This window comes from Calliopsis andreniformis, chromosome 3, assembly GCF_051401765.1.
Source record: "Calliopsis andreniformis isolate RMS-2024a chromosome 3, iyCalAndr_principal, whole genome shotgun sequence".
Taxonomy (NCBI): Eukaryota; Metazoa; Arthropoda; class Insecta; order Hymenoptera; family Andrenidae; genus Calliopsis; species Calliopsis andreniformis.
The window spans coordinates 14,693,544-14,709,632 of NC_135064.1; the positions used below are offsets into that span (position 1 = coordinate 14,693,544).

Consider the following 16,089-nt stretch of genomic DNA (forward strand, 5'->3'; position numbering starts at 1 on the left):
TGAATCCGACTCGGCCTTTTTCCATTACCAGCACCGCGGCTGCGCATAAAAGTTTATGTAACTCGTAAAATTTTCCCGCCATTATGTTCAGTTAATATTAGTAACATTCTGTCGCACTGTCCTCGGGACTGTTACTTAGTAACCATGCCACGTTGCGCGAACTTTGTCATTCGCTATTCGCTTCGCCAAAATTAAAAGCACCGCGCAGAAAAAGCTTTTAAAGGAAAAGGGTATGGGTAATTTTCATCTCTTTGCTACTAATTTCGTAATTATGATAAAATGATTTAACATACAAAATGGTACGAAGAAATTCTTCCTATTCGAATTCAATCTAGTGGTCTTGTCACAAGACCCTTGTACTTCCAAAGGAGCCCTGAAGGATGGTCGACTTGGCCACAATTTGTCTAACGGTTCAATTTCAGATTGCTACCTGGATATCAGACCTTCTACATCGTTTTTCTAATGAACCTCTCGTATTACCAGGAGCCCGTTAACGAGCCAGCGAAATGGGAACGCACCTTAATCTCGCTCGGTTTCTGATTAAAGGCTATGTTCTCCAGCCCTTAATTCACTAAAGAGCAGCAGAAAGTTCTCGAGCAAGTAGACGGGGACCAAGAGACGCTGCGGAGAAGCAGACGTAAAGGGCGGAGGAACAGGAAGGAGAACAGGTGCGAGTTACCAGGATGGTACATACGGCGGTACTTCGAGTTTAAATGTATTATTGTTTAGTTTGGGCTAAGAAACTGTGGCAGTGGAATTGGTACATTTTCACAACTCCTTTGGGAAAGATTGTAATTACCTACTTCTTCCTTAACAGGATTCTATTTTTTGTGATAATTACTATAAAATCTTAGATAGTTCTTTATATACATATTACAATGTTAATTGTAACTACATGTGTCTAGTTTTTTGACACTCAATGAATTTTGAATGAAAGTAAAAATACTAATAACAATTATGTTCACAGACTATTCTACGTGTAAATAAAATACTTAAACTAAATTTTGTAGTCTCGATTCTACTTTCACCAAAATCCCCCACAGCTCTAAAACTCAAAGTTCTTAACATTCCATAAATTCAGCTTTCCATTTATAAAATCTTTAAAACACCCTTGCTAATATCTTGACATCCACTGTTTGACCAACTGTGCCCTGACACAATCTTGAATCCTATCATCCTCCTCCCTAATGCTTCTTCAACCTCGCTACATATCTACCAACACTAAATCAAATCCTCAGTAAGGTAAACCACTACTCCAAGGTTGAATCAGCTTCCCGATCTCGGGGAGCACGCATGGCTGCGCACGCTAGCAATAATATTGTCGCCCAGCCACTGTGCATCATTTTATCGTGCTGCCTACGACGCCATTAACTTCACGGCACAGCGGCGTGCCTCCTGGCATGCAAACGCCTGGGTTTCCATTACCAGAGGTCTGTACGCTAACTATTAAACAGAAATATCTACTCCCTCCGCGCTGGTCCCCAGACTGAACTCTCGAGGAATCCGGTTTCTGCGGATCCCACAGTCGAAACGAAAGTCGACGGATAGAGAGGGGCTACGGGGATCCCCGAATCGCGTTTACACGCTCGGTAAGCAGTCTACGAGGAACGTCTGCCCGTCTTACAGACGACGAAAGTCGTTGACGCTTGCATTTTGAGAGAAGCTCGCCTTCCTCGGATCCTTTATCTATCTATCCACCAGTAACACACCGAAACACGACACAGACAATCTGCAAAGGCGCGGGTCGAGCAGGGGATTATGCAAGTGAGTGTTTGGGAGAAGATCATTATTTTTGTTCCCCTTTCGGTGGATTTATACGGACAGCCACCTGAAAGAGATTTAGGTACTAGAGAGTTATGAATTTTTAAAGTACGAGATAAGTTCAATTGTACAAGTGGATCTTTCTTTTTTTGTTTTTAGACTGTTTTTGGGATAGATATTTTTTTTAGACCAGATTTGATTAGAGACGTCGGTAAAAATTCCACGTACTATTATGGAAGACAAGATGTGTTTGGTATTTGCATATTTTTTAGGCCATGCTTGCTTACTTGCTTACCTCCATGCATCTTTGCATTTCATTAGACTTTGGTGGGTCCTCACGTACCTGTTAGGAAACAGAGCGAACAAAAAGCGAGGTCTGGAAATAGGTCAACGCTTTTGTAAGTTACTTTCCAGTGCCATGGTATCATGGAAAAAGAGATTCCTTACTGGCAGAATACACCTCAATTCACGCAACCAGGCATAATAGCTCACTAGTCGAGGTTCTACACTCATTTCCCTCTCGTAGACTCGGTACTCCCAAAAACCACTAGAAAATGTTCCCCATCTTCCGTGTCTCTTAATTCCAAGCCCCGAAAATGATTCGTTAGAGCCTGACGAAGGTATTCTATCATTGAAATCGAGTCACAGTATTAGGAAATGGGTCATCGTGCCTAGACCCGTTATAATCACGGGTCAGCGGATGCAATCGTCTCGATGGGCGGGTCGGGGCGAGTGGGTTGCCTTCAGGAGAAGGTGCAGCCAGGTGCAAGAAAGGCGGCCTGATTATGTAGCAAAGTCTTTGAGCGTCGGCGCGCTTGGCGACACCGAAAACACCCTGTCCACATGTAATCACTGCTCCAGCGGCGTGTCGTGTCCCACTTCGGTTCAGCCCTGATGCTTTATGCCGCTCGTCCCTGGATCAGTCGCGGGTACTCTTCTTCCTTTATTCAAGAGGTCCGCAAGCCACCGTGTCGGCCATATCAGGCGGCTGGCTTTAGACTTTCGGCATCCGGTCCCAGCTTGATTAAGCTCCTGGGCGAGGTGATGGTGTCGCGAGTGGAGCACTCAGAGGTTGTCATCTTGTCGCTGAACTCTGGCGAACTCGTTGCTCCTTCGTTCCGTATGCCCTTTCCCAACCCATCCCTTTCTGATCCTTGTTCCACTGAGGCTGGTTTAATCATCGGCGTCGTCACGACTGTCGCGCGTCTGGAAATTCCTCAACGCGTGCCTAGTTGCGAGGCAGGAACGCTGCCTCTAAGATTCGGCCACGTCGAAGCCCTAAGACGTGATTATTTTTGGCGAGTGCTAACGAAGCTGCGCTTTGATAGCTTGGGGAAGCTTCGAGCTGATTCATTTCTTGATATTGATTACTGTGTGTGTATTTAGTTTGCCGCAGGTTGGTCATGAGTTTGCATCACTGTCATAACTGTTAGGTGACTTCTTTCTTTCTGCTAGGATAATGAATGACACTCGACAAATTTCAACTCTAAATTGATCAATTTCATAGATTCTCTGTGTAAAATAAAATTCATATCTTTAAGAGTCTACACAACCGAGTTACTTATATCACGTTCTCTTAAAATGTTTTAGATTTGAAAAAGTCTCTGCAAGCATACTTGTACCTCAGTGCCAACGTAACCCTAGTTGTTTTTTATTATTTTTTAGAAGAGCCGAAAAACAAATGCGATTACCCATTTACTAACATAGTATTCGAAGTAGTTTATAGTATTAAATCTCCTTCGTTTACAACGCGACTTAACTAAATTTCTATTATTCTAATAAAACGAAGAGAAAGCAATGAGATCCTATAAAAACTTAATTTTGAAAAAATGGACTTCCGTTACTCTAGCCCTGAGGTACAGATATATTCAATGAATTCCAATCAAATTAGTCTGGATCAATGTTTCAATGATACAGGTTTCAAAAGCATTGGATCCTCCAAATAATTCCAGTCACGTGAAGGATGGGAAACGTTCTTTCGCAACCCCAATGAATCATTTAGGGGAGAAGCAAGTTCATTTGCACCCATCCCTCCTTCATCCCCTGAGGAAAAGAAACGATTCTATAAAAGTGAAATCGAACCGCACACGGACAGTGTAAAATATTTACGCAACTGTCGTTTTTTTTGCGAATAACCTTTTGAACGGAAGTAAAAGAAAGCGGTACATCAGTCTATACGGCGGCCGGTACAATTTACCGTGTTGAATTATTTAAGGGCGAAGACTACCGGTTTCCCAGGAGTATCGACACCCCCTAACCTTCGAAATTCGAGGCCCGTAATGGTACCTGGGAGGCGTGGTTAAAAATTCATTGGGCTGAGCCACCGCGGCGCTTTTTATCTCATCAAATAGTAACGCGCCGCCACTGAGCTGTTAGAAGATAGAATCGTTTTCGCCCTCGATGTGCACTGTATGCTAATAGTACTCTGCAGTGAAACTGGTGTTAATATGGGAACAATACAGGCAAATGTCGATCTTATTACATTTATTCAGGTGCTTTGTGCAGTTTTCAACGTGAATACTTTTGGTCGTTTTTCAACTCGACAAGCTTAATAACCATTGAAGACAAGACAAAAGTTACTAAATCTGATAGTGTAATATATATATATATGTAATAGTTTTCTTTTTTTGGTATGGTTTCTGTATTAAAATTTTCACAATTTTTTAAGCTTATAGTATAAAGTGTTTTATATTTCCTTGGAAGGAGGAAAGTCGTGAAGTTTTCAGATACTGGTGACATTTTGATGAAGCCTGTACATTTTCGAGTATCAGTAGACATCGATAGTCAAATTGAAGAATAATAAGTAATATTGGAAACTCTATCTATATCTTTCAGAATGGGTGTCTTTAAATATAAACGTAAGAAGATTGACATTAATCTGTAATATCACCTTCAAGACACGGAATTTTCGAGAGCATTTTATTTTAGTCTATTTTATTAATAAGATTTCGTACTGGAAAGCTCCACTTAAAAATATATTTGCACCTACTAAAAAGCAATCCCAAGGTATGAAAAATGATTATCATTCACAGAAAAGAATCTCAGCCGAGCTAAACGCATTATGCTATTATCGTACAAATCCCACGAGACAGCAGCGTCAGAAAAACAAATAAAAACACGATTCACCGTAACAACGCACCCTGTTCCTCGTAGCCAGAAGAACCTGACAAACTTACTTATCGCTGCTCGTTACAGCGGCGAAGGAAAGCGGATCGACGTAAAGCCAGTAATAACCCGAGCTAATTTTCTCCAGATTCCCCGGGATCCAGCCGGAACAATCTCATTCAGGAGCGGCTGCATTCGCGCGAGCCAGGCTCCCATCGTCCCGTAACCGAATGCGCTCTCGCGAGCACGCCCGATTGGGGGCGTAAAATTTCCAGGAAAGGGTCCGTGGCGAGCACGAAGAGTGGCTTTCGCTGTCGATCGCCGCCGTAAGTTACTTTTTCTTAATGGAACCCGTCAGTCTGCGCGCGCCCTTCGACGATCCAGCGAGAAAGATAAGGACAGGGAGGAAGTGCACCAGGAACAACGGAAAATGGAGAAACAGAGTGGATACGCGTTAGTGCACGGCCGTGTGCGCGTTTGCCAGATCGAGGGGAGGAAACTGGATAAGGGAGAAAGAGCCCGCGCGAGTGGTGGAAGGAACGAAAACCCGGGATTCAATCTGCATTCAATATTGATTTCAATCCGATATCGTGGATTTCAATTTTTGTGATTTACTTCTTACGCGAGCGGCGTGAGAACTATCAGCACGGTGAAAAAGACCAGTCTAGCTTTCCCGAAAGTCGCCCCACAGTCGATGGGTATCGATGTCAGTCACGTCATCGATCATGGCTTGATCCGCGGATAAGTTCGAGGGTGGTTAGATCATGGGGGTGAAAAATGCTTCATGGGTGGTTAGTTGGGAGCCAAAATATGACGAGAATATAAGTCTTCTTTTGGGCGAATTATTGTGAAGTAGTACGTGCGAAGTACAGGTTTTTCAATGGTAAAGAAATTTTTGAAATTGAAATTGAATATATTAATATTTTATTGCCTAATTGATTGCTTTTAGTACTTCACAAGTGTACAAATGTACACCTGTTCTAATTGAATTCTAATTTAGTATATCAGAAATATGCGTATAATTTTGTATTAATAAAAATTATTAACGTAATTAGTAATGTGTTAAATAATGAATAAAGCTTTGGATTTCAACTGTTATCAGTTGTGATCATTGTAGTTAGCCATTTATCACTTTAGCGAAGAAATAAAAGGAAGAGTGCTTGATTTACGCAGTGTCTGACCAAAGACGGATTATACTACTGAATGTTCTCGTCCATCACTGCCCGTTGCTTTACAAGGAAAAGTACGAATATTTTGAATTAGTTTACGGACTGAAACAAGTGAAAAACAGTACTACAAATTTCTTCTCTGTAACTATGATTTTTGTTTCTTGTATCCTTTTTTCATTCGCAGGCTCGAAGTTCCAAGGATATGTAACATGAGAAATGGGAGATTCTTCCGAGACATTCGTATCAATTACAGGAAGTCAATGAAGTAGAAGAAATTCCTAACGACCAAAGTTCCAGGACATTAGAGCTCGCGAGGGTGAACCTTGAAGGCGAAGATAACAAATTATCGATCTAATTCCTCCAATGACGAACTCGTTCGCACCATATATCTCGATCAATTACCCATAACAGTAGTTGTTAAAGAATCCACCGATGACGTGGATACTAACGATGAAAAAGGTCTGTGAGGGTACTAACTCCATCATTTGATATATGTGTACGTGCCCGAATTATTCCACATTAAACTTAATTCGACGCGAAAAATAAGTGTGATGTCACGACGAAGATTTATCGAAAAGAGAGCCCGAATTTTTGTATAAGTTAAGTTGAAGAGGAAATGTTGATTAGGTATGTGAAGTAAGTTACCATAGAACTGTGGATTTATAAGAATATTATGCATCTTATAAACATTTGCCTTTTGCTTCAACTATTCTCTAGTTTGAAATCACCTTATACAAATACTTCTACCAGTCGCTCAAACTAGCTTCGCAACAAGGAAATCAGATCAATCATAATCGACACAGAATTAATCATTTCATCATCTACCTCCGCCGACAGTTCAAAATTTGATCTTTCCAACAATACCAATAATCAATCTCGGAGACATCACCAAGACATCAGACAAAACGGTGCTCATACGACAATAAATTCTGGTGGCGAGACAATTACGGATTATCACGGTTCAGCTCTTCCTCGAGCACGACGCTGCACCCCTTTTTCCCCCCATTTCGCGGCTTAATACCGGTCTGGAGGCGAAGTATTTTGCGCGACGACAACGACGACAAGGACGCCGTCGACGCAGGGGCTGTATGGCTATTTGAACACTTTCGCCCGTAAATTCGCGCGAGAGGGTACTCGAGGCTCGTTCGCGCCGCGATCCTTCTTCCCTTTCGCATTCTCATTTCGCTCTCCACCCCCGTCGCCTCCTCGCGCCCCGCTGTTTGTACGCGCAGTGTGTCGCGCCTTTCGGCCGATTCGAGGCTCGTTAGCGCGGCTGAAGTACCGGGAGAGTTTCGTGTCGACCTTCGGGCGCGCAGACAGCCCCGCGAGAGGAAACGGCGGAGACCGGGCCAGGGAGCGAGAGGGTAGGATGGCCGGAAGGCGTGGAGAACAGGAAACAAAGCGACGATAAACAAGAGGCACGGTGGTAATTAAAAAGTTAAGCTGCTAAGTAGCGATAGAATCGCGGAGGCGGCGCGAAGCGAAGAGCAAACACAGACGTGGAACAGGCTGACTCGGGCGAAACGGCGAGAGTGGAAAGAGCAACTTGGACCAGGCTGCTACGTAGACGAGGGGTATGCGATGCTACAGGGCCCAGACAGAGACAGACACGGTTGACAGTTATTTCTTCGGATAATAGAACCGTTTCGTAGGCTCCAATTACCGACGTCGTTAAGCACCATCTAGCGCGAGATCCCTAGTCTGCGCTGGCAAGCATCCTCTGTTTACAATTTCGCTGTTTGCTCGCCGGGGGAGAGAAGGTTTCACTGACTCGGTGGCTCTCCAGCAGAAGACAATGTTCGATGGATCGTGATAATATAAGTGAGTTCAGTCTTGGGTTGGGGATCAGCGTGGGTGTTTTAAGGGCGATTCAGATGAACCTTGGTTCAGAGTGAAATAGTTAATGTGTATGTAGCAGTAAATTACGATACGCTTAAACTGTATATGTATAAAACAAGAATATAAACTTCCTGATATATTTCTTACAGCCAGATTCTTTTAAATAACTGTATTGTACAGATAAATAAATTTTTAAATATTCACATCTCCAATTATGCACTTATGATACGATTCATTTTTTTTTTTTAGTTCCATTCTACTTTTTTTTAATATACTGTATGAATCCCATTAATGCACAAAATAAAAGTCAATAGTGTGATTACAGCTAAAATAAGTACATGCAAGTAGGCAAGATTAATATTAAGTATTATACAGATATAGAACATGCATATAAATAGGGGAACAGTACCTAAATGGTAAAAAATACATAGAAAGAATATTTTCTAAGGAGAGAAAGAGTGTAGTTTTCTACATGAATCTTAAGCAGAGCATTTCAAGCCATCCATACCATTTTTCTACCATACTAAGGAAGAAAGAATTCACAGAGACATATAGGTACTAGAACAATATAAAAGGAACATTTCAGTATAAAGTGTAATGTATGCTACAATGAATTTAGCCACGTTGGTCCTTAGTCGCAACCTGCATAGACACGCGAGTAATCCTGTAAAGGTTTTTCGCAAAATCTCCCTTTTTTTTGCCACTCGTGTATTTGAACACACGACGTCGGTCTTGCCGCGAACTTGCAAATAAATGGATTACAAGCGTTGCACGAGTGCTTCGAGAGTCGGCGCTAACGCAGTTTTAAATCCGCTCCACGGATAATCACGCCGAAGCTAGAGGCAGTGGACTCTACAGCGAAAGAGAAGACAAACAAGATTTCGCCAGAAGTTGCGATGAAAAATTCTCACGGTTCCTTTTGCCAAATCCCCACCCTCTTCATCTTTTCCTCTTTCTTCTCTCGCTGAACTTGTTTACAGTTCCCATTTCCCTGATTTTTCGCCTCCACCTTCGCGCGACTCTCGCGTGTCGGCCAAATGAATTCGCCAAAGGGTGGAGGTCTTGCTAACCGACTTCGCCACCTCTCCTCGAGTATAAATCGAAGGCGAACTTCCGCATATTATTCCGGTTCTCACGTTCATTACATTTCACACTATCTTTGCCTTTAACTTTATGGTGGCGTAAAAGAAGAATAGAGACCACACGAAGTGGCGGAATTAGGTCGAACGAGTTTATCTTCTCGAGACGGTGCTTCGAGAAATCGAGAGTCTAGAAAGTTCCCTTTACCGAGTCCTGTGAGGCAGCGATTCGTTTCGATCGAGAAAGAAGAGGAAAAATTGAAATAACAAGCGGGGGAGTGCAGGGTGGATGGAGGTGGATGAAGATCTAGTGTGACGTTATAATCTGTAACAGCACTGTTGCTGTATTGCATTATTGCAAAATTTAATTTGGCGTTACTAGAACAGGTTATGATCAAAATCAGAATTGAGGAATAGAATGAAATAAGAAGACTAAAAATAGGAAATATAAAAACTTAAAAATTAAAAAGTTTGAAGGTATGAAACATCAGAAAAAAGTGATTATCTCAGCGACATGGGATTTAATAATGAATTACAGACAACTATACTACCCTTCTAACCATTTTCATAAAATTAGTATTCCAACCACATCGCTCCCCAACTTTTAATTGATCCACATAAAACCAAACAATCTTCCATCCCCTTTAATTTCGTAGGGCTTAATAGATTCCATGGAGGCGGAATGTAACGTCATAAATTCACGATCAAAACGTAGGGAGGGTGGCTTTTTACGAATTCCTCTGCTGGCGTACTCGAGAGGCAAGATTGTCACCATCGCCGACGAAAAGCCTCCATTCTTGAATGTAGCCGCTGCCTGGCGCAGAAGAGCCTCATCAAACTGAAATTTCGCTGGGGTCTTATCCCAAATTCATCGTCGCAATAAACTCCGCATTACAGCTTGTACACGACTAGCGCCTACCGTCCCGATGGCGTAGGGAAACGCGTGAGTCAAGAAGAGGGAAAGCAGAAACAAGAAGAAGACGGGGGTGGATGCTGGGGATAGAAATTCCGAAGGCAAAGCAGGAAGCTTCGAGTTATACAGAGTGGCCCCGGCGCGAAATGTATATTTAATGCCATCATTCTAGAAAGCAACGGACCTGTCCGTTTATATTTCAGTGCTTGCAAGAATTGTTTGCTACTTCTTCTTCTTCTTCGTCCTCGGCCCTCTCAATACATCGCTCTACCTTCTCCCCCCCAGCTGCAAGGTAAAAAATTCTAACATGCAAAGCGTACCCGCTGGAACTTTTTTCACTTCAATTTGCTGTATGACTTCTGTTAGAAGAATCATGGAAGGCATGACTGAATAAAGCTTCCTCTGTGTTGCTTTTCAGAATTTTCGATTCCGTCCTCTCCGTGCAGTTCTTCTTCTCCTTTTTTCCGTGCCGCGAAAATATAGAGAACGAGAAGCGGAAGGCTCCTCTTTTGTACATCTCTTAATTTTGCATCGGAGTAACGCTTGGACCCACATCGTAATAAGGACAGAGATGAAATAAGAGGAGTCGAACTCGAGAAGTTTTTAATCATCCTCCGCATTCTCCAGCAGTTGTCTTTTTTTGAGCGCCAGTTTTCTAGGTCACCGCGGATCTCCAGCTAAGGGAAACGTTTTTTTAAATAGTCTGAAATATTCCTTTTCGCGAAAGCATGTTCTATCGTTTCCTTCATTTTTTACTTCCCATTCAAATAGCAAAGTATCAAAGAGATAGAGAAGAATTTCCAGCAACAGGATACACCGAAATAATAAAGGAATTAACACCAATGTTATAATTCCTTTAAAAGAATAGAAACACAAAGCTCCGTGGATTATCCTCTAGCGTTAACTAACACGTAACGCAAGAAAATTAACGAATCTAACGAGCACTCGAGATAAGTCGATTTACTTATCACAGCAACGTTTCATTAGCATAAGACGCGCATAAATTTCTCGAGGTAAGGTCAGCGCAATTTACAGAAGCCGCCCAGCGAGAGCACCAGTGGCCGTAGTGGCATCAGCAAACCGAAAACAGGCGCAGCGGTATCTCATCCGCGGTTTTACAGCTGTGTAAATCCCACGGAAGGTTTCTTAATACTTTACTGCCGTCATGTAAACGTAAAACCGCCCCCGCGTCCAATCTCCCGGAGTTGCAGTCGTCGCTGGAAGTTCACTGGCTGATGCGGTGCGGTTACTGGAAGGCGTATCTCGTCTATCCGAGGCAGTATCGTGGATCTTGATCTCGTTCCTGGATTGGACGTTGTTTTATTGGGCGTACCGGTGTTTTATAGATTCCGATTTTCTCCCAACCTCGGGTGAAACCACTTGAGCCCCTCGCCCCATCCACCCCATGCCCCTTCGAGCCGCGTAACCCTTCGACTTCTATTGGAGTCGCGGTGACCGAGCATCCAAGTGCATCGGGCTTCGTTTTCGGATCAACGACCAACGACTTCCTTCATCAGCCGATCCGATCGATGCAAACCGATCGCTCTCCTTCATAGTCATCTCAGAATCCTTCCCTTCTTTGACCCTGCGACGTTGTGCTCGGAAAGGGCAACGCTGGATAACAGGTAGACACGGTTCTGACCGATTTTATCGTCTGATGCATGTCTCTTCAGTGGATGATAAGGGATACAGAGATTGAGAGCTTTTCGGTCGTATTTTCTGCGCCAATCTGTGCACCCTATCGATTGCTGATGTTTCGAAGACCAGCGTGAAGTACACAGGTTAGCTTTTTCGATCGAAAGTTCGTTCCTTCTTTGGCTGACCGCTGATGAAGTTATATTTGAAAATGGCAACTGGGATTCTTCTTCATTTAAGCAAAATGGCAATTGGAGTCTACTATCCTTCCATTTAGAGTGAAAGAGACACGGTTTTCGTATACTGCAGAGGGAAAGGAATCCAATAGCAACAGAGTACATAGTAACAGAGGCACCCATGACTAAACCTTCTTACTGTGACCAAATTTAATATTTAAAATTGTACGAAACATTCGAGTAAGAGGATAAAGACACAAAATCTCCTCTTTTCATCAAACCAGTGCATTAACGCTTGCAGCAACTCTACCAACATCTATTGTCCTCTTCCCCCTCGGCCTATTATTTCCCCAAAGTTCGAAACAATTCTCGGTACTCGAATTCGATCCAGGGTTGACGAAGTTACATTTCTCTCGCAGGAAAACTCCCTCGATGAGGGAGGCAGGCATGATTTGTGCCACGTGTTTTTGCGAGCGTGGCGCCAAAGCTTTTGCAACATGCACGACGGACCAGAGGGTCGTCTATTCAAACCACGTACTATAACTCGCGCGGAACGTAGCTCTGGGGCGGCGGGCAGTCCCTCAGGGCGAGCGAGCAGACTCGAAACTTTTCTTCCCCTTATGAAATTGTAACGCAGACACGGATTAGCATGGGGCCATTGTCTCCCTCGCGCGCGGGAGACGTGCACACCGTCGCGTGACGCGTCACAGGACACCGCGATGCTATCGGATCGATCCGCGAGATAGATGGAACAAGGCTGCGTTTCCCTGAGTCCATTCTCGCCCCCAGGCTCGATTTAAGTCGACAAAATTAATGGAACCGGCAACTGTTCCCTTTTCCGGACCATCTAAACGCGTCTTGAACGCGTTTCATTATGGAAATGGCCAATGGGTGGAATACGTTTTGACGTTGACGCGATTTGGGTACGTTGCTATGGAGTCTCGAGGACTGAATTGCATTAATTGTACTTGCAATTCACTGTGGAATGTTTTTGTGTTATTGAAAGTTTCTGCAGATAAGGAAATGTGTGATGTTACAGAATATTTGCTTTTATTGAAAACGAAGAATTTGAAATTTCTTATAGTCGCCAAGTTAGATGACTCATACCGTCATGACATCGACGGTTCTGTGACAAAGTTTCGATAATGCTAGATTTCCATGAAGGAAAAAAGAAACTTAAAGTTCGTCGAACACAGAACTAAATCGCGAGAGATTAAATATTAACATGACAACGACTGAGTACCTACTCACTGCAGAAGCGAACATAGATTTCTATCAAAAATTCAGAAGTTCAGAAGCAGTAACATAAAATACTTCTAGAAAATTTTGTTATGCTTTAATTCGATTCTTAGTACCAAGTTACATCAGGTAGGGTACACAAATGTTTCAATAAATGTATTAACAAAACTGCATTTTCATTCATTTATTCACAAGAAATTAAATAAGCTATTTAAACGCACCTGTTACTGTCTTCTCAACATTTCATAAAAACATCCCTTACGTATGACACTAACGAACCACAAAAGATTATATTATCGCAGGTACATACCCTCTCTAACAAACTCATTAAATTATTCTATACAATCGTATAAAGAGTCACCTGACGAACGAAAAAGGATTACTAATCCCCCCAAGTTTCCACTCAACAATCCCCATTATTACAATCCTCAAAGTGCCTTTGAACCCGTCACTCCATCAGACGGAAGACACCATCCCCCTGCGGTCTGGCATCAAGTCCCCGATCGGCATGCACGTATGCAAACCGCGAAATTGCATCGCGCCGTGGCAGACCCGCCTTCTTACGTTTCCCAGGCCGCGTTTTTTGCCTCGCAGTTCACCGCCACGTAACAGTTGCCCTCCCCCTTCGCGTAACACCCGTGGGGTTTACAAGGGGGATGGACGGTTCTATGGGGCGGCTGAGCCTGCGCTAACGTTTTACGGCCACGTTACCACGCAGCTACCGCGAGTAAAATCGAAATCCCATTCCCGTTAATTCTCCATGGAATCGAACTCTGCGGTGGCAACACACGAGCGACTCGCAATGGGATTTCATTGTAACTGCACACGGCTGCAGCCAGGCCAACTTTCGCGAATTTTTCATGGTCTCGGGCGCGAGAATAGGGATAATCGAGCCCCTCGCTCTCTCTCTCTTGCTGCTTCGTTCGAGCCAGGTACGTGAAGCTTTAAACGAGGTTGGACGAAAGAAACGCGACTCTCCTCGATGCTCTGCGGGGTCTCCGGCGTAATCGAACCAGAGAGCATGGAAAATTCGCGGTGCAGCTGCACCAGGTTTTCCCTTCGCGTCGTTTGCATTTATTAATAGGAAAATTGAAATCGAATGGGAATTGCGTGAATATATTAATTACTCGATTGTTTCTATGCAGAAGGATTTTCACGGTGTTCTTTCTATCTGGCTTTTCGCCGAGGGTGAAAATTGAAATTTTAGTTTTGTCTAGCGTTTCGTCGTTTGTAAATTCTGATATGGAGGTTGATGAGATTGCTTTTCAACGGTGTTTTGAAATAAGAGGAATATTATACTTTTATGTTATTATTTTTATTACTGTGTTACGTCGTTCGAATATTTTTCCTGCTCGGTTTTAATTACGTTTTACTTCTGTTAATGGTAATTGTATAAAGCCTTCTTTATTACTGTGTACTTCTATTAACCTTTGCAATACTTATTAGCATTTAAATATTTGCATTTTCCCTCTTCTACTTGAGAGCAAAAAAGTACGTTACTCTTGCTGCTCATTTTATTACATGAAGCTTGAGATAGAAAAATTTAATTTACAACTTTGCTATATTTAGTAGCTCATACTTTTAATTATGCATTACCCTACTGAATCATTAATGTCAATATAACAGTATAATAACCAACAACCAATATAAAAAGCAGAAATCTCCTATTTAAAATAAAAACCCCTTACTCCATTCGTTAGCTCTTAAAAACTATGATCCCACTTTCAATTAACATTTTCTACTCACTGAATAATGGACTCCCCAAACCTAGCGACGATGGGCGAGAAACGCGATACGCGAGTTTTTTTTTAACACGTTTCAATCCACCGGTTTCGCAGGCCGAACGTGGGCGATAATAATTAAAGAAAAAAGGTCTGGGCTCGAAACTCGATCCGTTTTGCACGTGGGTACGTCGAAAAGAACGAAACTCGAGCGTTACCCTTTTTCCAGCGCCGGCCCGTCCAGTGATCGCGTTGTTCTCCGCTTTTAAATTATTTTTCGTGTCGTCACAATCGTCACATCTGGCCGCGGAGCCAGAGAACAGGGTTGGCACTGTCTCCTCCCCTCCCTCTCGCCCGCTCCCTTTTTTCCCTCTATTTGGGGTGGTTTTCGGTTTCGCGACAGGTGGCACGACGGCCAACGATACGCTGGCCCGAATAATTGCATTTTCGAATTGTCGTTTCCTCCCCTGCGCCAGAGCGTCGTTTCATCGTTCTTTGTGGCCCAACCATAGAGTCAGTATCGGAGAAAGGCTTTTTTTTCCTTCGACGTCGAAACTTCTCCCCCGGGGATTCCGGCGGGATTCAATGGACGATTTCAATGGACTGTAGAAGGTAAAGATACGTGAAAAGCTACTCGGCGCGGTGTACGGCTGATGCCTCGAAAATTGTTTCCTACGACCCTTTTTTCGCCCTTTTGTTACCCGTCCGCGCGCCACTACGTTCTTTTTATAGTCGTTATAGACGTTGAGAGACGCTGAGGACACCCGACACACTGTTTCAAAATGTTTGCTTGTTTCGCGCTGATTCGAACGTTCAACGCGCCCTTCAATTTATTGGCTACACGACCACTCAAAATTTAATAACGCACCTCGCGCCCTCGTTAATACCAATTGCCGGCTGTAACTATGACTCTCGCTCTTGACGTGTACGCAAACACGCTGCTGGTTCTACTTCCGAGTGTAATTTTGTAAGGGAGTGCTTTTTCAGATTTTGTAATCAATTTTCATGAATTTCGATTCAGGCGAAGTAAGCTGTAACCACAGTATTCTAGTAAGCAGTCAAGCTCAATTATATGTCAGGAGACATTCGGATAGAACAAATTCGGATATGTCTGACCCCACACATATATGTACCACTTAATTTTGCTTCTTTACGTCTGACGAAGCATATACCTGTACCACTTGATTCTGCTTTTTTACTTCTGATCCAATACAAACTTGTAGTACTTGATTCTGTTTTCTCTCAATTACAAAGCCTTTAATCCTTTATAATTAAACTGACATTCAAAACTGTCAAGCATAGATTGTAGAAGTGTGAGAAATCGACATGCGATCTCTGCACATAGCAGCATCTTTCGCGTAAATGCGACCTTTAGTGCGCGGATGGCGTCCCTGCAAGATCCCAGAACTTCGCCACGAAGGCAGGAGGTCGACTACCGCTGTTTTTCAATTG

General features: G+C 43.1%; 1 protein-coding gene across 1 annotated transcript in view; it reads right to left on the reverse strand.

The window, feature by feature from the left end:
- Window positions 1-16,089, reverse strand: part of Sema2a (Semaphorin 2a) — a 205,845-nt gene that overhangs the window by 19,379 nt on the left and 170,377 nt on the right. The gene's annotated exons all lie outside the window — the stretch shown is intronic.